This window comes from Castor canadensis, chromosome 10 (genome assembly GCF_047511655.1).
Source record: "Castor canadensis chromosome 10, mCasCan1.hap1v2, whole genome shotgun sequence".
NCBI lineage: Eukaryota > Metazoa > Chordata > Mammalia > Rodentia > Castoridae > Castor > Castor canadensis.
Window position 1 is genome coordinate 40,305,120 of NC_133395.1, and position 24,255 is coordinate 40,329,374.

Below are 24,255 nucleotides of genomic sequence, written 5' to 3' on the forward strand. Positions count from 1 at the left end.
GTAATTCAGAAATCTTCAAAACCACTGTTGCCATCAACAGCTCAGAGGTGTAGTAATGCAATTTATTTTTTCCATAGACTTTCAAGAGTAAAATCATTTTAGGAAAGAAACTTAGTGTATTCTGGAAGCCCAGGTCCACTTGGCTTTTCAGCAAACACTCCATGGCTGCTGCAGCCATTTGTTCAAGTGGGCATTGGTGAATCTCATTCAGAGGGCAGACATTGGCATTGTCCATGTTACACTCTTTTAGGAAGTATGAAGAATGCAAGAGTTAGATGGGGGCACAGCAGCTTTCATAAATATGACAAAGGAAAGCTTTAGATTTCAGGCAGTATATTACAGGGTCAGAATCCATGTAGGGTCTTCAATGGAGTGATACTTCATGTAGCATTGGAAATGAAGCTGAGGCTGAGGGAGACCCCAGAAACCTAAAGTACCAACAATAAGCAATAACTACAGAGGAAGACTTTAGGCAAGACTTTAGCCTGAGGGAAGCTAGTTTTCAAAGGACTACAACTGGCAAAGTTATATGGGAGCCAGTGGCAGAATGCCATAGTTTGGAATTTGAATGTCCTCCAGGGCTTATTTGTTTAGTCCTGGTTCCTGGGGTAATGCAACCAGAAGGAGATGAAATCTTTAGGAGGTGAAGCTTTTTGGGAAGACCTAAGATTATCTGGAATATACTCTCAAAGGAGGCTGGTAGAACCCTAGTTTCTCTGGTTCTGGTTTGAAATAAGACAGTTTTGTGACTGCTTTTGCTTCCATCGTGCTATGTTACTGTATGCCACCCTCAACAGAAGTGAGTTAATACAAGAGCCATGCATTTGAACTTCTCAAATCACGAGTTAAATAAATCTTTTCTCTTTACAAGTTTGCTGCCTCATATTTCATTGTAGTAACAAGAAGTTGAGTTTTATATTTGTACTACAGACTGAGAAGATAACTGACTGTCATACTTAACTGAAAAATATGACTTCAGTTCAAAGGAAAGAAACTTCCTAAAAGAACTCTGCAATAGGTAGTCAGCTGGTACAATGTGATCGTTAATCTTCATGCCAACTTATTGAATTGAGAAATGCCTAAGTGATTTGAAACAGACACCTCTGGAGTTGTCTGCAGTGGCAATGCCAGAGATAATTAGATCATAAGGTCTCTGACATATGAATAGATTAATCTTTTGATGGGTTAGTAACATGATATTACTGGGAGGAGGTGAAAGGTAGGAGTTGGGGAGAGATTAGAAGCTGGTCGCTGCAGGCAGGTTCTTGGGGCTATCTCTTGGCCTGATAGCTTTATATAACCCTCTCTGGTTCCTGGCATAATGATCTGAATTGCTCTTATCCACAATGCTCTTTTTGTAGTGATGGTCTTACATCTTTGAAAACAGAAGCCAAAATAATTTTTCCCTCCTCTTGAAGTTGTTCTGGCATGTTCATTAGTCACAGCAATGCACAATGTAACTACCCACACAATAAGGTCTTCCATTTACTTCTTGGAATTATGATTGTTTTAAGATATTTAAAAGAGACTGGCAAGAATATAGTCAGAAAGTAGTCATAGAACTTTGAGATCTCTAGAAAAATAAAATTGTCTTAAAGTGATGAAGACCACAGTCATATGCTCTAGTGGAGATTCTATATATTCTGCTTCTGAGAAACATCTTTTAGATTCAGACTTCATTGAAACTTTAATGAATTTAAAACCTGAAAAATTCACCTGAGAAAGAGAATGTAGACGAAGTCTTTCTACATCTCTCCCTCCCCCACCTATCTATCAACTGTCACTTCAACTCATCTGCCCATTTAAAATCTGTCTCCCATTGGAAATGTAAGTACAATTGCCCCAGCACTTCAAAAGGCATGAGGCACAAATCTCAAAGTTATATGATTTGTGAGGACTAATAAGAGATACTTGTAGGATTTCCTTGGAAATTTATCTTCTGGTTCATTTCTATTAAGAATTCAGGAAATTACAAAAAAAAACAAAACAAAACTTGAAGGTGTCACATAAATTCTACAAAGAAAACTAAGGAAAAGGGTCAAATCGTTATTGTTATACTATTGAGAGAAAGGAACAGACTTTAAAATGGAAGAGGAAATTATCAAAATAAATAACTACAGACTGAATTCCCAATGAAGTTAAATAAACCCTCTGCTTCCGTGGAGCCTTCATTAAAAATTGAAATCCCAGGTTATTTGATAATATATATTGCTATTGTCTCCTGTGAGCAACACCAGCATTACAACGATGATGTCAGTGCTATTTGATGATACAGGACTTTTCGTGCTAGGACGCATGCTGTGGTTGGGAAATTTATTAAACTTTAAGCAAAAGGAAAGTAATTTTCTCCAAATCAAAAGAATGCCAAATAGTTCATGAAATCTTGAAAGAACATATAAGGATCAAGCCATCATTATGAAGAAAAATGTATGTTACTTTAAAATACGTGACTCAATTAAAATACAAGTGGATTAATTAGTCCAAACAACAGACAGTTAATAGTTTTTAACAGAAGAAACACATAAATTTAAGCTCATCTGCATCACATTTAAAATAGCAAATAATCAACAAAATTAAATTGACCAAATTCATGTGTTGTAAAATATTATTTTTGAACTGTGTTTACAAAGAATATTATATATTTTAATAAATTTTAAGAACAAAATATCAGCTGACTCAACTTCTTTGGATGAATAGTTGAAACACCAAATAACTGAGAAATCATCTGTATAAAATAAAATAAGCTGGGTTGAAATAAACAGTTTGGAGATTATTCAAAGACATTTGACAAATAAGAGCAATCTGCAACAAATATAATTCGATTGAGGAAAGTATACGTTACATATCTAAAACATAAATATGTTTTATATTTTCTCAATTGAATTGTAAAATATAATGGAGTAATAACTTAGTAGCCAGATAAAATAGAAGTATATTTCAGGTATGAATGTACTAATAGAAATAATTAGACATACAACTCTGTATTCTCACTTTTAGACTGAATCATAAAAATATTAAGAATGTTCTAGAAATTATAGTAAAAACTGAGTTATTAAGATGTTTGACTTAGTTATTTCCTAGCATGCCAATAATCTAAGAACCTTATTTTTCCTATCAGAATCTTTACCAGCATGTATCTTTCCATCTCCTTAGAGGATTCGTTGCCCAGTTCTAAATTATTACATCGTTAATGTGTATGCTCTTTTGACATCTTTTAGTGTCAAGGCAAAACCTGGAACTCCATTTTCTAAGTTCAGAAACATAAACTTCACTGAGGGAGGAAAATGCCAAGTGCGTATACTGTTTTATACTGAAAACCTAGAAATGTGTGATGAATAAAAGGAGTATATCCTCACAAGTTTAAAATATTGAAATTACTTTATAAATACTAGGCAATAATTTACATTGAATTACATAATTAAAAATTTCTGAATGAAATGACTTTACAGTAATATTCAAAATAGTCTCAGTTATGGATTAATATTATAATTCAGTATTTACAAATCTTTTGCAAATAATTGAATCATATGAAATCAAATTTCAGATTCACATATATATTTTACATGCAATCTCTGTTCTAGAGATTTACCTCTCAAAATATCTAGCATATCTTATGTAATTTTGTAAATTAATAATAGTAAACATTTTTATTATATCCACTGCAAAAATTCATAAATTAGAAAAAAAAATCTTGTAAGATATAGGAACAAATAACTAAACTAATGATCTATTTGTCACAGGGAATTCTAAGGTGCATTCAGTATAAAAGTTCATTCAACTCATTTCAAAATTTAGTAATTCAGTGATACTTAACAATTTTATAAAACTCTTAAAAGTATTTATCAAGAAAGGAGGAAATTAAAGCATCAGTTATTATTACATAGTATCAAAGGCACTCCCTTGTGAGACTATTATAGATTTTCCCTTTGTTTCTAAATGTGATTTAAAAATATGCATTATTTTAGAAAGATTTATTTCTCACTGTCCTGCTGTAGAATTTCATAGGAACAATTAAACCATTTGTGGACTAAAGATAGCTTTGGAATACAGTGCTATTTTCATAGCAAAATGACTTTTCTACACTTGAAACATTTTACACGATATTTAGAATATCAGAGAAGTCTTTTTTCCTAAGTATGAACAAGTAATATTAATGAAAAAGTTCACACAGAAGGTTATTTCTGCATAATTCTGCATACTAATATAAGTCTGTTTGTATAGCTAAGCAGGTCCCTAAAGGATTTTAAGTGGAACAATACTTCATGAAAATAGTTCAAAATATTAAAAAGGAAGACTAACCTAAAGATATTAGAACAAGACATTTTATGTGCATGATACAGCTGTACTATATGCATAGCAAAATAGCCATAGACAAGAATGAAATAATTTTTCAAAATTCATGAGAAAACAAATGGGAAATAAAATCAGTTATCTTTTTTCTCATTTTTGAAATGCTTAAAAGCCAATACAATTTTCCTTTCTAGTAGTCTGATTCTTCTTTTCTGAAAAAGAAAATAGCTATTTGTCTTTTACTAATATAAAAATGAAAATAAATGTCTCATTATCAATAAAAAATTTGTGCTAATGAGTTAAATATATTTGCATACTAATAAAAATATGATAATTACAGGCAGTTCCATCTACAAATATATTCCTAAATATTTATTTAAAAATATACAATAAAACAACATTGTGCTCAAATGTTTCTTTCAGAATTCAGAAATGTTTCACAAACAAAAAGCACAAACTCCTAATAATTGATGTAAGATATGAAAGTCCTGTCATGTTTTATCGAATTCACTGTAATGAAGTAAAGCATGCTAGAGGCAGCTGAAGAGACGTCTCTTACATGTCCTGCAGGTAGAGCTATTTCAGTGACGTGATGCACACCTTGGCACGCACTGAAAATGATTCATGATGTCCTTTCATTATTAAGGAGACAAAGCAAAACACTCTTCAGGAATGAGGGAAAGATTTCTGCCGTGCTGGGGACAGGGAAAAAAAATAAATAAGAAGAGAAGGAAATGTATATCTCCCCAAAACAGTGGGACACTCACACAGCTCATGAATGTTCCCACAGCAAGGTTCGAAACAGAGTGTTATGATAAGAATTTCCTAGTGCAAGAATTATAAGTTACTGTTCTGAATAAACATAACTTAAAACATGGTACAATTTTCTTTAAAAACTGATAAACAGAAAATGATCATTTCTCAGTAATTAGTAATGAATAATGAGCATTCGAAGTGTGGAAATTACATCACAATGTGAACTTCCTTTACTTGTAAGCTTAGTGCCATAGTTTGGAAATGAAGTGTTACTTAACAGCCCATGTGGTGAAGGCTTGGTCACAAACCTGTGGTGCTCTTGAGAGGTAATATAAGCTTTAGGAAATGAGGACTATAACAAGGAATTTTGGGGCATGCTCTTGAAAGGGATCTTAGGAGCTGACACCTCACTATCTTAGCTTCTTGACTGCCATTAGGTAAACATACCTCTTCTACCACATGCTCCATCCATGATGAACTGTACTGACATAGGCCAGAGCAACAAATACAAGCAGCCAGGCCCAAAACCTCTGAAACTGTGAAAAAAAATAAACCTTTCCTCCTTTGAACTTGTCAGGTATTTAGTTCCAGTGATAGAAAACTGACACAGCTAGAACCAATACATTTATGATCCTGTTTCACATACCTTGCTTCAACTAAGCATTATCCTTTCCAGGATAGAGGCTCACAATTTTCCACCTGTGTTCCAGAAATTCAGCTCACCCAAAGATAGCATCTTGCATAGTTATAGTACAATATCCAAGCAGGAAAATGACCTTGCGCAATTCACAGAGCTTACTGAGATTTTACCATTTATACATGAACTTGGGTGTATAGGCCCTTGCAATTACGTCACACACGTAGCTTTGTGTAATTACCACATCACTCAAGATACGGAACTGTTCAAACAGCACAGTGCTCCTCAGTCTACTCTTTTATAATGACTAATTATTACAACTACTAATCTTCCACTCCAAATCTCATAATACTAATATTCCCTTAATTTTTTATAGTTTTATTTCAAGAATGTTATATAAGTATGTAACTTTTAAAAACTGGCTTTTTTTTCAGTTAGTATTTTTTCATAGTTCCTCTTAGTTCCATCTAAGTTGTTGTAGGTATCACCAACTGAAAGACATTCATTTTTTGCTTCCAGGTTTGGGTTAACATGAATAAAACTTCTGTGAACCTTCATGTACAGGTTGTTGAACAAAAAAAGCTGTTTAGTTTTCAAAGAAAGAAAATTGAGGTCACTATTGCTGATGGTAACGAAAACAACTATTGGTATTAAAAAACAACTATTAATAGCAAAAGAAGAATCTGTAAGAATCAGTGATGCCAGATAAAATGCAAAAGGCCTAGGAAGAACAAATAAATTTGTTGGTATTAATATTTCTCAAACAACATATTTGACATCCAATATTATGCAAAACATCATTTGGTCTTTTTCTGAAATTACAATATAATTAGATATGTTATATTTTTATTTGATAAATCTAGCAATCTTAATAAGAATGACCAAGAAATACATTCCAATAAATATAATGAAGTGTCTCCCAAATATTTTCCCAACGTGTCATATAGAATATGTTTGACACGTTTTGGGAAATGGGAGAGGGTGCTTACACTCAGCAACCCTGGGTCTAGTTATCTGACATTCCAAGCACACAAATAACAAATCACACCCCACACTATATGGTGCAGACTCTTCTCCACTAGATACAGAACATGACTTCAGTTCCACTGACAAACATATTTCTTAAAAAGTATACTCTTGCCATATTTTTAAATATTTCTCTCTTATCATTGCATAAAAAGTCTTAGGGAGATGATTTAAGATTGAGTAGAAATTTTGTAATCTAATAAATCTAAATTGGAATTTCAGTTCTTCTACCTACCAACTGTGTAATCTAGGATAAGTACATATAACTTATTTTGGTGTATTTCCTTTTATGTAAAACTTATATAAAATATCTAATATATGGTTTTTGTCAAAAATATATGTAAAATTATGTGTGCAATACCTGATACAAACACTCACATTTGAAAGATATTCTTGCTAAATCATGTGGCATAGTTTTCTATGTAGTGTACTTCAAAATGTTTTATGCCAAAGTAGAACAATTCCACTCCTGATTGTGGACAAAGAGTATAAGTTGAAGCTCTCATCTTAGATAAAAAAAGTATTCTTATATTATTCATGAAGAATATGGGGCTTAAAATGTTTTCACTGAACTAAAGCAATTCCAAAAGTTTAAGTCTTTTGGATACTGTCTTCCTCAGAGTTATTTTTCCTGAACAAGCTTTGTGTTAATGCCTTTGGCTTTCTATAAGGCCTGGTTTAAAAAGCAGCTGGTTTAATTTTAAGAGTGCTATTCATTGTTTAAATACCATTCCTTTAGTTAGGATATTTGAAGGATTTTATCTATCTTTCTATCTATCCCACCTGTCTTATCCTCTCTATCATACATTTGTGCTTTTTATGTGTGTATATTATATTTGTATATACATATACTATACTTTCTGTATATGAGTATGTATATATATATTAAGGACTAATGTGTGTGCATATGTACTTACATTTATTAAAAGTAAGTATGGTCATTGAAAACATTCTAGTAATATACATTTCCTTTATAAATAGTGTAAATCACATAAATACAAGTACCTTCATGTGTGCATCATCACTTAGAAAGCAGAACTTACATGAACATTTGCAGACTGTAGGACTAAATATATGTTGTGTTGCCATATATGTCCGTGTGTCATCAAAGATGGACTATATTGCTGGTCACATGGGCTACAAGAATTACATTTTTTTATATATCCTTACTGTCAGTTTTATGTGGCCATGTAACTAATATTATGATGCAGCTTTTAAGATCTCTGGAAGGGAAAATCCCTGAGAACACCTGCTACTTCTTCACCCCTATTATTACTTAGGAAATGGATGCTGTTACTATATGTGGTGGTTCATGACAGTAATTCCAACACAATAGAAGATGAGGCAGAAGGATCGTGAATTGCATGACAGCCTGATCAAAATAGCAAGATTCTCTGAAGAGAAGGAAGGAAGGATAGAAGAAAGGAAGGAAGGAAGGAAGGAAGGAAGGGTAGAAGAAAGGAAGGAAGGAAGGGTGGAAGTGTTGTTTGACATACGTATATGAGGATAATAACCTAAGTATTATTGAGTAGTGATGATCAAGTTAACTTGGACTACGTATCTGAATTAGTGAAAATGAAGCTTTCATCTTACTTAAGCTACTGTTATTGTATGGACTTGTTCCTCATAAGAGATTAACTAACATATGGTTCTAATCCTAAATAATTCTGTAGAGACCTCTCACAATGCACACATTAAAATAATCTCTTTTAGAGAATTCTAATCCAGATCAAATTTCGGTATTTAAACATCTTTTAATTTTAAAATGAAATTTAATAGGTGAAATATGCAAAAGAGATATGTGCTATAATAATGTGCACATTCAATAATCAAAACCTAGACAAGCAGTTTAAAAAAGTCTTCAAAACAGAAGGATTTAATACCAGGATTTGTTATTCACATGTGCATACATTGTTTGGGTCAAATGCACAATTGGTCAAATTATTAGCATTCCTATATCTTTGTTTTCCTCTTTACAAAATGAGGTTAATTATAAATATTATTCAAATGTTTGTTTTGATGACTGAAAGGAATTACACATAAAACTTTTACAATCACAGTTAACACTCATGTTAAACACCCTTAAGACATAGTAATTTCATCATTGTTATTTTTCAATCAATTAACTAATTATATGTGTTGGAAAAAATGATTTTGCTAAAGAAGTTTAGGTATTATAGTATTCAAATTTTGTAAAAATTTGTAAGATAGCCGTTACTTATAACAGTGAAAAAACCAAGACTTTGAAAGAATAATTCACTCATCCAATGCTATTGAGTGACACAGACTAACTTTAACTCACTTCTCTATGTATATACATTTAATTCATAATACTCAGGTTAGTAATATTTATCACAATGTTTGAATACCTTCACATACTCTTTCAATTTACATTTTCATCATAAAAGTCATGTGCTTTCTTGCTAAATTATGCAGATGATACAGATGTCAGTCAAAAGCTCTAGAGTAATTGGTTTCTTTTAGATGTCCGCAGTGTTGTTAAGATTGGTAGATAAATACTAAATAATGACAATTATTAGTTGTAGAATATAGAGTGGTGAAACACTTTTTTACTCTTATTGTTATTTTAAGTATTCTAGTACTATACCCTTCAATAGGGTCTCCAAAAGATAAATTTGGCTTTTGTCACAGAAAGGATTTCTATCATTCAAACCCTAAGCAATGAAAACAAATTTACAAGTAAATACATTCTAGAGACTTGAAAATACTTGTCTTAGCAAGTGGTTTTACCAGGTAGTTTCTGAGCTCTTTATTTAATTCCTTTCTTTCTGCCAAATTCTTCATAATAACACTAATAGCAACAAAGCTAATATATTTTAATGGCCACCAGATTTCAAACAGAAAGAAACTGCCCGAGGCAATGAGTTTTCCTGAGTCTTGCTTATTCTCTAAATCTTTTCAAATGTTAGTCACAAGAGAAAAATACTGTCCTTCAAATTGTTCTTCAACATTAGAATTCCATAAACCTAATGTGATAATATTACTAGAGCTGTTATTTCTAAAATGTAAATAGGAAACAGCAATAAAAAGAACAGTCCAACTGAAGAATGAAGCAAGAAAAAGTATATATGTATGTAAGCATGTTTTTATAAAATGTTGTACACTGACAGGAAATTTGTGTTGCATATAACAATGGTGACTGAAACAAAACATTATATTTAATAATGTAATAATTTGCAAGTAATTGGCATTCATAAATACAACAAAGCCTTTAATGTGTCAAGCTCTCTGCAAATGCAATACTTTACCTGCCTACAAGGGAATTATACCTTACTTAGGAAGGGAGACTTTACTGGGCAAAAAAAGTCACATTTAAATAAATCTACCTTGAGAAAATAAAAAAGACTTCCTAGGACTGATGCTAAGAGATTAGTACCTTGCAGTAAGGATAAAACAAATGGCAGGGATTGATTGAGTGCACATACTAACACACACTTACAAACACACAAGCACACGCACCAGGTAGTCATGTGTAGATAACAAGAAATTTCACTTAACATAGTGTCAGAGGTATTTAGATGAAAAAGTATTTGGGAAATCAACTAATAAGTAAAGATACATTTTGCAATGTAATTCTTACACAGTATTACATACATGTCAGGCATTACTTCAAACATTTGACATATTTTAACTCATCTTATCCTCATAATAATTGTAAACAGCATGCCAAAGAAAATTCATCCTGAAAAAATGAACAGGAAACGACCTTCTTCTAGACTATGGCAATAGGGGAGATGATGAATTCAATAACACTGGAAGTAAATGCAGGATAGTTTTTAAGATTTTTTTTCTTTTAATTATTCATTTATTCACATGTGCATACATTGTTTGGGTCATTTCTCCCCCTGGTTCCCCTCCCCCACCCTCTCCCCTCCTCCCTGCTGCCTTCCAGACAGGACCTGTTCTGCCCTTATCTCTAATTTTGTTGAAGAAAAGACAGAAGCATAATAAGGAGGACAAAGCATTTTTGTTAGTTGAGTTAAGGATAGCTTTACAGGAATATTCCTAGCATTGCTTTTGTGCACACATGTGTGACAGCCCAAGTTAATTCATCTCTAACTGATCTTTACACTGGTTCTTTATCCCCTTCTCATGTTAACCTGTGTCGCTTTAACGTTTCTGTATTAGTTATTCTGGAGTGGGGACATCAAATGCTTTCATATTTTGGGTTTTCTACTTATTCCTACATCTCCCGTATGTGTTCTCCCCTTAGCATGTGACTCAAGTCCAACCACATTGCTGAATTTGCCCTACATCTAAAGTCTGCCTATGAGGGAGAACATAAGATTTTTAGTCTTCTGAGCCTGGCTAATCTCGCTCAGAATGATGTTCTCCAGTTCCATCCATTTACCTACAAATGATAAGATTTCATTCTTCTTTATGGCTGGGTAAAATTCCATTGTATATAAATACCACATTTTCTTGATCCATTCATCAGTAGTGGGGCATCTTGGCTGTTTCCATAACTTGGCTATTATGAATATCTCTGCAATAAACCTGGGTGTGCAGGTGCCTCTGGAGTAACCTGTGTCACATTCCTTTGAGTATTTCCGCAGGAGTGGGATTGCTGGATCATATGGCAGGTCTATGTTTAGATTTTTAAGAAGTCTCCAAATTTTTTTCCAAAGTGGTTCCACCAGCTTTCATTCTCACCAGCAATGCACAGGGTTCCTTTTTCACCACATCCTTGCCAACACATGTTGTTTGTGGTGTTTCTGATGATGGCTATCCTAACAGGGGTGAGGTGGAATCTTAGTGTGGTTTTGATTTGCATTTCCTTAATGGCTAGAGATGGTGAGCATTTTTCCATGTGTTTTTTGGCCATTTGAATTTCTTCTTTTGAGAAAGTTCTGTTTAGTTCAGTTTCCCATTTCTTAATTGGTTTATTGGTTTCAGGAGAGTTTAGTTTCTTAAGTTCCCTGTATATTCTGGTTATCAGACCCTTGTCTGATGTATAGCTGGCAAGTATTTTCTCCCACTCTGTGGGTGGTCTCTTCAGATTAGAGACCATTTATTTTATTGTACAAAACCTTTTCAATTTTATGAAATCCCATTTGTCCCTACTTTCTCTTAGTTGCTGGGCTGCTGAGGTTCTATTGAGGAAGTCTTTGCCTATACCTATTAGTTCCAGAGTGTTTCCTTCTCCTTCCTGTACTAATGTCAGAGTTTTAGGTCTGGTATTAAGGTCTTTGTTCCATTTTGAGTTGGTACTAGTACAAAGTGATAGACATGGATCTAGTTTCATTTTCTTGCAGATGGATAACCACGTTTCCCAGTACCATTTGTTGAAGAGGATGTGTTTTCTTCATCGTATATTTTTGGCAACTTTGTAAAAAATGAGGTGGGTATAGTTGTGTGCATTGATATCTGGGTCCTCTACACTGTTCCACTGGTCTTCATGTCTGTTTTTGTGCTAGTACCATGATGTTTTTATTGCTATTGCTTTGTAATATAGTTTGAAGTTAGGTATTGTGATACCTCTAGCATTGCTCTTTTTGCTGAGTATTGCCTTGGCTATTCACAGTCTCTTGTGTTTCCAAATGAACTTTAGGGTAGATTTTTTAATCTCTGTGATGAATGTCTTTGGGATTTTGAGGGGAATTGCATTAAACATGTAGATTGCTGTCCGTAGTATAGCTATTTTAACTATGTTGATTCTACCGATCCATGAGCATGGGAGATCTTTCCATCCTTTGTTGTCTTCCTCAATCTCTTTCTTCAGGTGTTTGTAATTCTCCCTGTAGAGGTCACATCCTTTGTTAAATTTACTCCTAGGTATTTGATTTTTTTTGAGATTATGTGAATAAAATTGTTTCCATATATTCCTTCTCAGTTTGTTCGTTGTTGGCGTAGAAAAGCTAATGATTTTTGTAAGTTGATTTTGTATCCTGCCACCTTGCTATAGCTGTTTATGGTGTCTAAAAGTTTTTGGGTAGAGTTTTTTGGGTCTTTAAGGTATAGTATCATATCATCTGCAAATAAGTATATTTTGACAGTTTCTTTACCTATTTGTATTCTTTTTATTTCTTCTTCTTGCCTAATTGCTCTGGCTAGAAATTCCACTACTATGTTGAATAGGAGTGGGGATAGTGGGCACACTTGTCTCGTTCCTGATTTTAGAGGGAATGGTTTCAGTTTTTCACCATTAAGTATGATGTTGGCTATAGGTTTGCCATATACAGCCTTTAAAATGTTGAGCTAATTTCCTTGTATTCCTAGTTTTCTTAGAGCTTTTATCATGAAGTGGTATTTGATATTTTTGAAAGTTTTTTCTACATCTATTGAGATGTTCAAGTGGTTTTTGTCTTTGCTTCTATTTATGTGCTGTATTACATTTATAGATTTGCATATGTTGAACCATCCCTGTGTCCCTGGGATGAAGCCGACTTATTCATGGTGGATGATCGTTCTGATGTGTTGTCGGATTCTGTTTTCCATTAATTTATTAAGGATTTTTGCATTGCTATTCATTAAGGAAATTGGAGTGTAGTTCTCCTTTTTGGAGGTGTCTTTGTCTGGTTTTGGGATGAGAGTAACATTGGCTTCATAAAATAAGATAGTGTTCCTTCCCTTTCTATTTTGTGGAACAGTTAAAAGGAGAGTTGGTATTAATTCTTCTTTAAACGTCTCATAGAATTCAGCTGTGAATCCATCAGGTCCTAGACTTTTCTTTTTTGGGAGATTCTTGGTTGGTTCTTCAATATCTTTTTGTGTTATAGATCTATTCAGGTGATCAATATCCTCTTGGTTCAGTATTGGGTGGTTGTAAGTTTCTAGAAATCTGTCCATTTCTTCAAGATTTTCAAATTTATTTGAATATAGGATCTCAAAGTAGTCAGATAAAATGCATGGGATTATTTATATTTTCTTATATTTGCCTTGGCTTGCTTTGTGCCCTAAGATATGATCAATTTTGGAGAAGGTTCCATGGGCTGCTGAGAAGATTGTGTATTGTGCAGAAGTTGGATGAAATATTCTGTAGACATCAGCTAGGTTCATTTGATCTATGGTGTGATTTAGTTCTAGGATTTCTTTATTGAGTTTGTCTTTGGATCACCTATCTATTGGTGATAGGGGGTATTAAAGTCTCCCACTACCACTGTGTTAGAGTTTATATATGTTTTTAGGTTCTTCAGCGTATGTTTGTTGAAATTGGGTGCATTGACATTGGGTACATTTAGGTTAATAATTGTTATTTCCTTTTGTATATTTCCCTTTCATTAGTATGGAGTGTCCTCCTTTATCTCATTTGATCAGTGTAAGTTTGAAGTCTACTTTGTCTGAGATAAATATTGCTACCCCTGCCTATTTTCTGGCACCATTGGCTTGGTAACTCTTCTTCGAGCTTTTCACTCACACCCAGTACTTATTTTTGTCAATAAGATGAGTCTCCTATAAGTAACAGATTGTTGGAATCTTCCTTTCAATCCAATTTATCAAAGGTGTCTTTGATGGGGGAATTAAGTCCATTAACATTCAGTGCTAGTACTGATAGGTATGTGGTGATCTCTGTCATGTAGTTGTCTCTGTTGATTAAGGGTTTGATTGTGTGTAGCTGAATGTGTTCCTCTCTACTTTCTTATCTTTTCTTCTCCTGTGGTTTTGTATTGCCTGCCCTTTCATGGTTTTGTTTGCTTTTATTTTCTGTGTGCAGAATTCCTTGGAGAATCTTTTGTAGTGGTGATTTTGTGATCATATATTGTTTAGTTTTTGCTTGTCATGGAAGACTTTTATTGTTCCGTCTATTTTGAATGATAGTTTTTCTGGGTAGAATATCCTATGGTTGAAGTTATTTTCATTCAGTGCTTGGAAGACCTCACTCCATGCTCTTCTTGCTTTTAAGGTTTCTGTTGAGAAGTCTACTGTGATTTTGATGGGTATCAATAACAAAGGTATGTTATATGGTTTTTTTTTTGTGATTTTTGTGGTTTTTTTGTGTTTTTGTGATTTTGATGGGTATCAATAACAAAGGTATGTTATTTGTTTTTTTCTCTCTTATGGCCTTCAATATTCTTTTTCTACTCTCTGTACTTCTTGTTTTAATGATAATATGTCATGGGGTAGTTCTATTTTGTTCAAGTTTGTTCAGTGGTCTGGAGGCTTCCTGTACCTGAATGGGCATAGTTTTCTGTAGATTTTGGAAATTTTCTGTTATTATTTTGTTGAATATATTACGCATTCCTTTTGCTTGCACCTCTTCTCTTTCTTCAATGGCCATGATTCTCAGTTTGGTCTTTTGATGGAGTCAGTGAATTCTTGCATTTTGTTTTCACAGGTCTTGAGTTGTTTAACTAATAGTTCTTCAATTTTTCCTTTAATTGCCTTTTCATCTTCAAGTTCTGAGATTCTCTCTTCTCTTTGTTCTATACTGCTGGAATGGCCTTCCATTTTGTTTTGTATTTCTGTTTCATTCTTTTTTCTGAGATTTTCCACATCATAGGTAATTTCCTCTTTAATATTGTCAATTTTTGCCCTTAATTCATTTATCTGTCTGCTTATGGTGACCTCCATTTCAGTTTGTTGTTTATTTAGGGCTCCTATGATTTCATTTATTTGTATCTGTGTTTTCTAATATTCTTTATTTTTGTTGTCTTAGAATTTCTTGAGTGCCTCCTGTACATTTTGGTTGACCATGTCTAATAACATCTCTATGAAATTTTCATTAATTACTTCCAGAATTTCTCCTTTCACTTTGTTCTGGTGGGCTTCATTGGGTTCCTTGGTATAGTTTATATTTGTTTTGTTGGAGTCTCTGGGTATCCATTTTCTTCATTTCACTCTAAATCCTGTACTACTTTAGTTGTGGGGGAGAATAGTTTCCATTCCTTTTTCATCTACACATATTTCTACTAGGTACCATTTCTGTCCCAGGACTATGTGTAATTTAACATTAGCTTGGTTGCAATATTAATACTAACAAAACCAAGAGAGAAGGAGAAAAAAGAGAAAGAGAAGGAAAGATAAAAGAAAGAAAGGGGAGAAAAAAAAGTAAAAAAAAATGGGAGAGATGGTTGGTGATCAAATAGCAAACCAGACAGCCAAATCCTTAAAGAAGGGGAAAAAAAAATATCACCAGTTCTGAAACAGTAGAATTGCAGTCTTAGTTGTTCTGATGTTACTCCTATAACATCCAGTCCTGGCTGTCTGTGTCTGTTAGGCAGGTTTGGAGCCCTCCTGTTGTGGTGTGAGTGGGAGCCTGGTGGAGCAGTTATCTGGCAAACTTGTAGATCTGGGACACAGTGCTGCCTGAGGGTTGGGGATCCTGGTGGAGCATGGATCTGGCATGGAACTGGGGCCCAGTGTGGCCTAAGGGGTGGAGAGTCTGGTGGAGTGGAGCAGAGGCTACACAGGCCTTTGGGGCAGGGACTTGGCAGGCCGACTGTTTTTTTGTAGATCATGGCGTGGAGAGGCTTTCCATGATGTAGGGGTTTTGAGTGCTGTACTTTTGGCTCTCTCTGGTGCTTTAGCTCAGCCAAGTGTGACTCTGGCATCTCAGCAAAGTCCCTGGTTTATGGAGCTCATGTGGTCTGCAACTGTGTCCCAATTGGTATCTTGTATCTTCAGTAGTTTTTAAAAGTTTTGACAAACAAGTGGGGAAGTACTGGAAGAAGTTAGGTGAGATTGTGCAATGTAAGTAGGACTCTATGTTTACTAATTAGCCTTAGTCAACATTCCACTCTCCTTTAAAGATTGTGAGATAGTGGATATGTTTTTCTTGATGTTTTTAAAGAGTGACTCCACGTTCTTAAGAAAGATATTCCTGGACATTTATATCTCAAAGAAGCAGCTAAAAATAGTAAATGCAAAAAAAAAGATGGAGATTTATTGGAAACTTACCTAAAGTGTATCAAGCTGACAGATACTTCATAGACATCTTGATCAGGCAAATTCTGCTTTATTTCCATTATATCAACAATAAATCCAAGGCATGAATTTAGTAAATTGTCCAATATCATATATAGGAACATTGTAATTCAAAATTAAAAACTGATTTTGTCTGACTTTAGAATTTACTGTGACACTATACCTATTGTTTGCTATTGAGTGCATTATTAGTTATTGCTCAATTAACCATCTTTTCAGCTACCAATAAATTAGTAAGATTTAGGCACTGAGAAAATATCTCTGGAATTTTGAAACCTAGATGGAAAAGTATTGAAGTTCATAATGTTTACATGAGAAATTACAGATAATTTATATCAAGTAGGTCAAATGTTGGGGAAATGAGATCTACATATCTAAATTAAGACACTGGTGGGTAATAATTGTAAAATCAACTTCTCAGGAGGTTGAGATGGGAAGATCAAGGTTTGAGGTAAACCTGAGAAAAAGTTAGTGAGAACTATGTGATAAAAAGCTGTATCTCTATGGAGAATGTGGAGATACAAAGATTGCAGTTTAAGGCTGGCCTGGGCAAAATCACTAAACTCTACCTAACTGCAAAAAGACTCTGGACATGAGTCAAATGGTAGAGAACAAGGTCCTGAGTTTAATCCTTAGTACATTCAAAAGAAAACAAAACAGAGAAAAAAAAAGGTGGTTGATAATGATCAGTTTGTCTAGTGTAGCTTTAAATTAAAGTCAGAAAGAAGGGTATGTTTTTAAAAGGAACAGTCAAGGTCCGTCCATCACATATATATGTATTTTCTTTTTGTCAAAATCCTGAACCTATTTGTAACCCAAGAACAAAAATCTGATTATAGGGATTATTTAAAATGAAACAAAAAGAAGGGAAAATACAGGATATGAGGATCTAAAAAGAAGGAATGAAAGTCAAATCATAAGTGGAGGGATAGGCTTTAAAACTGGTTTATCCTATTGTAATAGTAAGATTAGAATGGATTTAATACTGCTTTCCACCAGAGATACACTCTTACATTGGTACCTGAATTAATTATGACAGATAATAATGATGTAAATACAAAGCAGCTTTATCAAATCTGGTGATACAGAAATTTTTGAGGACATTTTTTTTTTCTAGGTTTTTCTTCCTTTCTCTTCCTTTCTCTTCTCACTCTTCCATCTACATGCATTTCAAGCACAATGATCGATGGATCTTGACCCACATCTTCTACTGGATGCAGCATTTCTCTCAACCAATATAAAATGAGACATGATAGTCATATATTTGAAGTGATTAATGATGCATACCCATTTATTCATAACCAACTCTCTCTTCAGCACATTCCAATCTGACTCAAGTCTCTGTAATACTAGCAATTTCCATTGCCTCCAGATAATGAATGATGTTTAAGTTTCTAAACTAATGAAAAAATTTAAATCTCTTCTAACTGTAACTCCTAGCAAGACTCAAGGATTTTGAACAATTCCAACTACTTTGCACATTCTTCTCCCTTTTTTAAATGATACTCTTTTTGCTTCCTTTGCAATCTTACATTCTTTTATCTATTAAATATTGAAAATGTCTATATTTCCATCTTTTTTTCCATCTATACTCAAATGTAATCTATAATTTTTCCCTCAGAGACACAAATTATATTCAGAGTCTCAAGTAACAATCACACAAACACAAAAGTAATTTACATCTCTGAAATAAATTTTCCCTTGACCTCAGACTCAGACAATCCCCTAATAGTTTGAGATTTTCTCTTGTACTTTAAACTAAACAAGTCAGAAAGTGAGCTCAAAATTTACCACCACAAGTTACAAACCTTAAATATTGTTTACAATCACTAATGCCACAATTTGTTCAAGCAAGAAATTTAACTGCACCCTTGACCTTATTTTCTCCTAGACTTCTTCATGTCAAAAACATCCTTATCTTCCATTATATCTATTCCAATATGAAAACAACAATTACTTGGGTCACACCAACTGCCTAAAGATGCTAGGCTTTGTTTGTTGGACTTTGTTTATAGTCTCCTATTATAGATTTAGAATTCATAGTTTTAAGGCTTTGAGGATCATTCTTTTCTCAAAATCAATTCACTCATTGAACTGATCCTTGTTTTCTGCAAGACAAGGAGTTGACTATGTCAGATAATTATGTATGATTTGGCCTGACCTATTCCATTACAAACAGGTCTGCCTAAATAGTTAATATTTCTAGGGGGTTTGAGCATAAGTAGTTTAGTTGAAACTTCAGATTCTTGCTCAGTTCCAAAAGGGATGAGGAATAAAGTACTTAGAAATCCTGGCATTCTAACACCTCATAAACACTCTGACACTTGTCCTTACAGCATTGACAGAAGTCAGTAAAACATTTTTTTAATTTAATGCTAATTATTTTTAATAAAAGTATAATTCTTTTACTTAACATTTATTGTCTTCTAAGCATATATACCTAGGATATACAATAAAAACTGCATCTTTCCACACAAGTCTGCAATTCTCAGCTAATTCTTGATCTAATAAGGTGCATTATGGATGTTCTGACCATATTAAAAATTAATAAATTAACAAATAATTTAAATATAATAAGGCTTGGTATGTTTTTATTATGCAGATTATTTTCATCAGAAGAAAACTATTAAATTGAAATTTCAAGTTTATATAAGCAAGGATAATGAACATATTTAAATAAAGCAGATTTTAAAAAGTAATACATAATGCATTTCAATTGTTTTGTCATAATTATATGCCTATATCTTAATCCTATGGATGAGAATGAGATGGCTTAAGAATAAAATGATTGTTTTCTAATAATAATGTAATATACAATTAAATAGTAAGACTATGTTAAACATATTGTTGCTTGCAGTAGAGATAAGGAAGAAATGTGCCTCTTCTCTGGGGTGAAGTTCACTGCTCTGGTTTCTGAGTTCTAAGAAGAAATGCCAACATATTGTTTGAGAGGGAGAACTTTCACTTGCTGTGTAGAATAATGCTAGGAATACAATAGGGAATCTAGTCTAGGAATTTTAGTTTTGAATTTATATTCCCTTCAATATCTCTGAAACTGATAAATACAATTTCTACTTTAGCCAATAACTATTTCTAAAGTAGTAATTTAGGAGCAATACAAACTTTAATAAAATTTTATAGTATGTCACAAGTGTTTAAATCATATAATAAAACAAAAGTAAACCAAAACAAGTAATCAAACAAAAAGAATCCTATAAAATTTCCAGTATACACTTTATCTTTAAGAACTTCTATAGGTATCAGCCACTGGGAACATTGAACTGATATTTCCTCCATGAAGAATCTATACATATATTTCTAGGATGCTGTCTTTATTAAGATGGACTACAAGTTGGGCCTTTCAGTATATTTTGATCTTTTTCCATGCCCATTACTCCTGTGCACCAAAAAACAAGACCATTACCAGGGTAAAAAGTATATATTTTTTCCTCTTAAAAGCTTAGAAGATTGTTATTGACTTGAGGAAAAGATCTGTACCTATCTCTTTGTTTTAACCTTATAACTTTCTTTACATGGTCAGCACTAAATGCATTGTACTGAAGGAAGTTACTGTTGTTTAACATGTAAGGAGAAAAATCAGTACAGAAGATCAAGTAATGGAAATCTGAGCACATGAACTTGCAATACGTTTAACTTTCTTTCTGGTTGTATCGATAGTGCTGCTACCTTGGTATTTTCACTAAGGCTGGCAAGGGCTGTTGTGAAGTAGACTAAATTGAATTACTTCAGAGTTTCTGCTTTGGTTTCACATATTTTGCACACTGTGATCAATTCTCTCCTTATAAATAGCTTTTAAAGTGTTATATTGAAAGAAATATTCAAAATAAACTATTTTTAAATTTAATAATAGTCACTTCACAACTAGAATGTCATGATATTATTACAGAACTGGGATTGTGTGATTTTTATCCCTAGTTTAAGAATTTCTTTCATCAGAAATCTTCAAATTCTCTTTGGTTCTCCACTAGTAGAGATTACTTGTACCCATACAAGTCATTGCATTATAAAGGAGCCCTTTATAAGAGTTGCTTTCTTTGTTTTTAATTTGCTGAGAAATTTTGGTTACTTGTTTGTTTTGAATTTCCTTATAACAAAATATTTCCTAAAACTATAATAGCTCAGAGTAATAATTTATTTTTTTCTGATTTGGGAAATTTATGATCATGTTATCCTTTATTTTCATAAGCACAAAATTTCAGCCTTTAATATTTATTGAAGAATATACATGGTCTGAACATGTAATTAGACAATAAATGATGTAATTTGCTTTTACTTAACTTTAGTACAAATTCTAAGCATTTCTTTTTTGAAATTCCTTATAAAGGAGTAGGTATTAGCATTTTATGTGAAGATTGAACTTTATACTCTGATTTGACCATCTCTTAACACTTACTGATTCAGAGGATCCAGTATGGGCTCTAAGAATATATTATCAAAAAATTTTAACAAGTGATTATCATTTGAATCTCTGATTAAAATCTAGTGACTAAAGCCAGGCTTTAAGAGATTGAAGAAGAAGAATAATGACATCTAGTATTTACTCTTTGCTTCCCACATAGACATGTGGAAGTCATGCATGACTTTATGTCATGCATGACTAACAGACTAACATGAAATAACTTATTCCATCCCTATAAATTCTGCAAAGTAAGTATGACATTTTATTCTTGTGGAGTGCCAAGTAATTGTACCAAGGAATAATGGTTTACTGAGAATTGGATCTGAGTTCGTTATACATATGATGTTAGTCAGATTTCCTATGGTATAACAAATACTTGAGGTAATCAAATTTTAAAAAAGGAAATACTTTGACTCACAGTTTTGGAGGTTAGGTATGTTTTTAATTCATGCAGTAATGCCTGTACAATCACCTGATGCCAGGGTATGAGGGGTAGAGCATGAGGCTCACTTCTTTGAGCCGTGAAACACAAAAAACAGAGGAAGTGATAGGATTACTAAATCCCATTTGAGGGGATTTCTACAATGACCTAACTTACTTCCATTACAACACATTTATTTAAGATTTTACCCTCTCCCAATACTGCCAACCTGAGGGCTAAATCTTTAACACTTGACCCTTTGAGGAATGTTCCAGAGCTAAACTATACTACACATTTTTCAGTATTTTAACATAAGCACATACACAACTAAATGAAAATACTGTGATTGTTTAATCTCAACACTTTTGGTACCAAAGGCATTGATATTCTTTTTTCTTTTTTTTTTTTTTCCTCAGTACTAGGGATTGAATTCAAGGCCTTGCACTTGGTTGGCAAACAATTTACTACTTCAGTCCTGTTGTCAGCTTTGGTATGGATTTTCTATGCCAAAACATTTTCTTATTTGTGGGCAATGAACTGAGTTTCCTACAATGAATTCAGTAGTGACACTATCTACCTGAGTTAACATCAGACCTCATAAGGTAAGGGTTGTGTACTTTAAGACCTGCCAATTATAAGCATTAGGTTCCCAGTTTACCTGTATTTCTGTCTAACTTGGATACAAATTGTGAAATTCCTAATGAGGATTAGGAGTTTCCCAAACTCCATCTTCAGTTTTGAAAATATGTTATAATGGTTCATAGAATTCAGAAACATTTTGCTTATATTTATTGGGGTTTTTTAAATAAAGAACATTATCATGTATACAAAAAACAGTTAGATGAATAGATGTGCAGCGTGAGCTCTGAAAGGGTTCCAAGCATAGAGACTTTTGCTGTATGGAGTTGGGTAGGCTAATTGACACACTCTGAGGGTCATTATTTACTACTTTTTGGAGATACTTCCTTATATAACATGACTAGTTAAGTCATTGGTCATTGGTTATTAAGTCAATTTCCAGTTCCTTTTCCCTTTAAAGGGTCAGGTGGTTGGACTGAAAGTTCCAGCCCTCCAATGGTCTGTTGGCGTTTGTGACAAACAGCCACATCCCGAAGCTGTCTATACACAACCACTAACCATTTCATTAGTATACAAAAATACACTTTTTGCTCCAGATAGTTGAATAATTTTGGAAATTATTATATGTCAGGAACTAAGGAAAAGTGAAATATTAAAAAAAGAAAAGAGGCTGCATAACTCCTATTATTTAGGAAATTGGCAGAGATCAATAAATTCTGTGATAGAAACTAAAGGAAAACATCAAATATGAATCTTTTATGATATCACAATGACTAACAAGTAATGCCAGGGATTTCTGAGCCATAAGTTGGTAAGAATTTACCGAGACAAAAGATTAGAGAAGGCAAAGGTTTATTAGAACGCTGCAAAGGGAAGAAGCCAGCAGCCAAACAACAAGGAAAGGCCACTGCTGCCCTGACATCCAGTTTAAGGCAGGCTTTTATAGAGTTACTTGGGATTTTGCTGTTTGGTTATTTCTTCTTTGTGGTCCTCGTTGATTGGTTGTTTCTTCCTTGGAGCACTTTTGACATTTCGCTTGGCTTTTGGTATATTTTTCCCGTCACGCCTCCACAAGTAAACCCTAATTTGGGGGTGTTTAAGTGGCTTATAATTTATACTATATGGAAAATAATAGTATTAAATGGTATTACATGTCAATCTCTCCCCAAATTATATTTCTTTTCCTAAATTTCTAAAGCAGATTCTCCTCAGAGGGCATTCATGTTGAATGTTCTCTTTTATTTTTCTTTATGTTTTAAAGTATATAATAAAGCTAATTAATGTCATGTCACTTAAAATAACTGTTTATCAATAGCAGTGCTCTAACTTTTGCAGAGCTTTTATAAAATGTCTGCACTTGTCCTTGACACTGAGCTAAGTTATGTGCTAAGCATAGTATTATAAGAAGTTCAGACTAGTCATGAAAGATGAGCAACTGGCAAAGGTGGTGATAACAGGGAGTCCTCTTACTGAACCTGGTCCTGGGGCAAGGCAATGGAAGAGTACAGTCACTAAAACAAGTAAGAGAGATAGAGGAAATAAAAACTAGTGTGGAAGGCATTATTTGGCAAGAAGCTTGGATATATGCAGTGAGCATAACAGTTTGCAGTAAGAAACTGATAGAAATAAATATTTGCATTATACTTATCCCTCTTTGTGGTTTTCTGTTTCAGTCTCAGTTGATTAAACTTGACCTGAAGCCAGAGGATGGAAACCTGTTCTTAATGTTTCTACATTAGGAACAAGCATGAAGAATAAATGGGAACAAGCAAATAGAAATTATCTATCACAAAAATCACAGTCACATCTGCCAGTATTTTGAGAAGAGAAGAGAAAATTATGATAATACAAATATATACCTAGCACTTCAGCCAACTTGGGTAATAAATGTCCAAATGTTTCCCCAGTATGAGGTTTACCCTTTGTTCTCCTCATGTAAAGAAAAGCATTCCACCATGCAAGCTAGACTGGATATTATATAATGCTCATTCAAAAATAAAACAAGGTGATGATATATTGAATATAACATAAGTTTTAGATGAATAAAGAATGTACTAAATAAAATAATATGTTTAGACAGCATATTTAATTGAAGTAAAAAGATGAAAGAAAATGCATAATTCTTCATGACCTTAAATTTTGCTATGGCTTTGAGGTGTGGCATCAAAAATACAAGAAACAAAAGAAAAATATTAGAATTACATTTTACCAAAACTAAAAATAATTTTTATGCATTAAAGT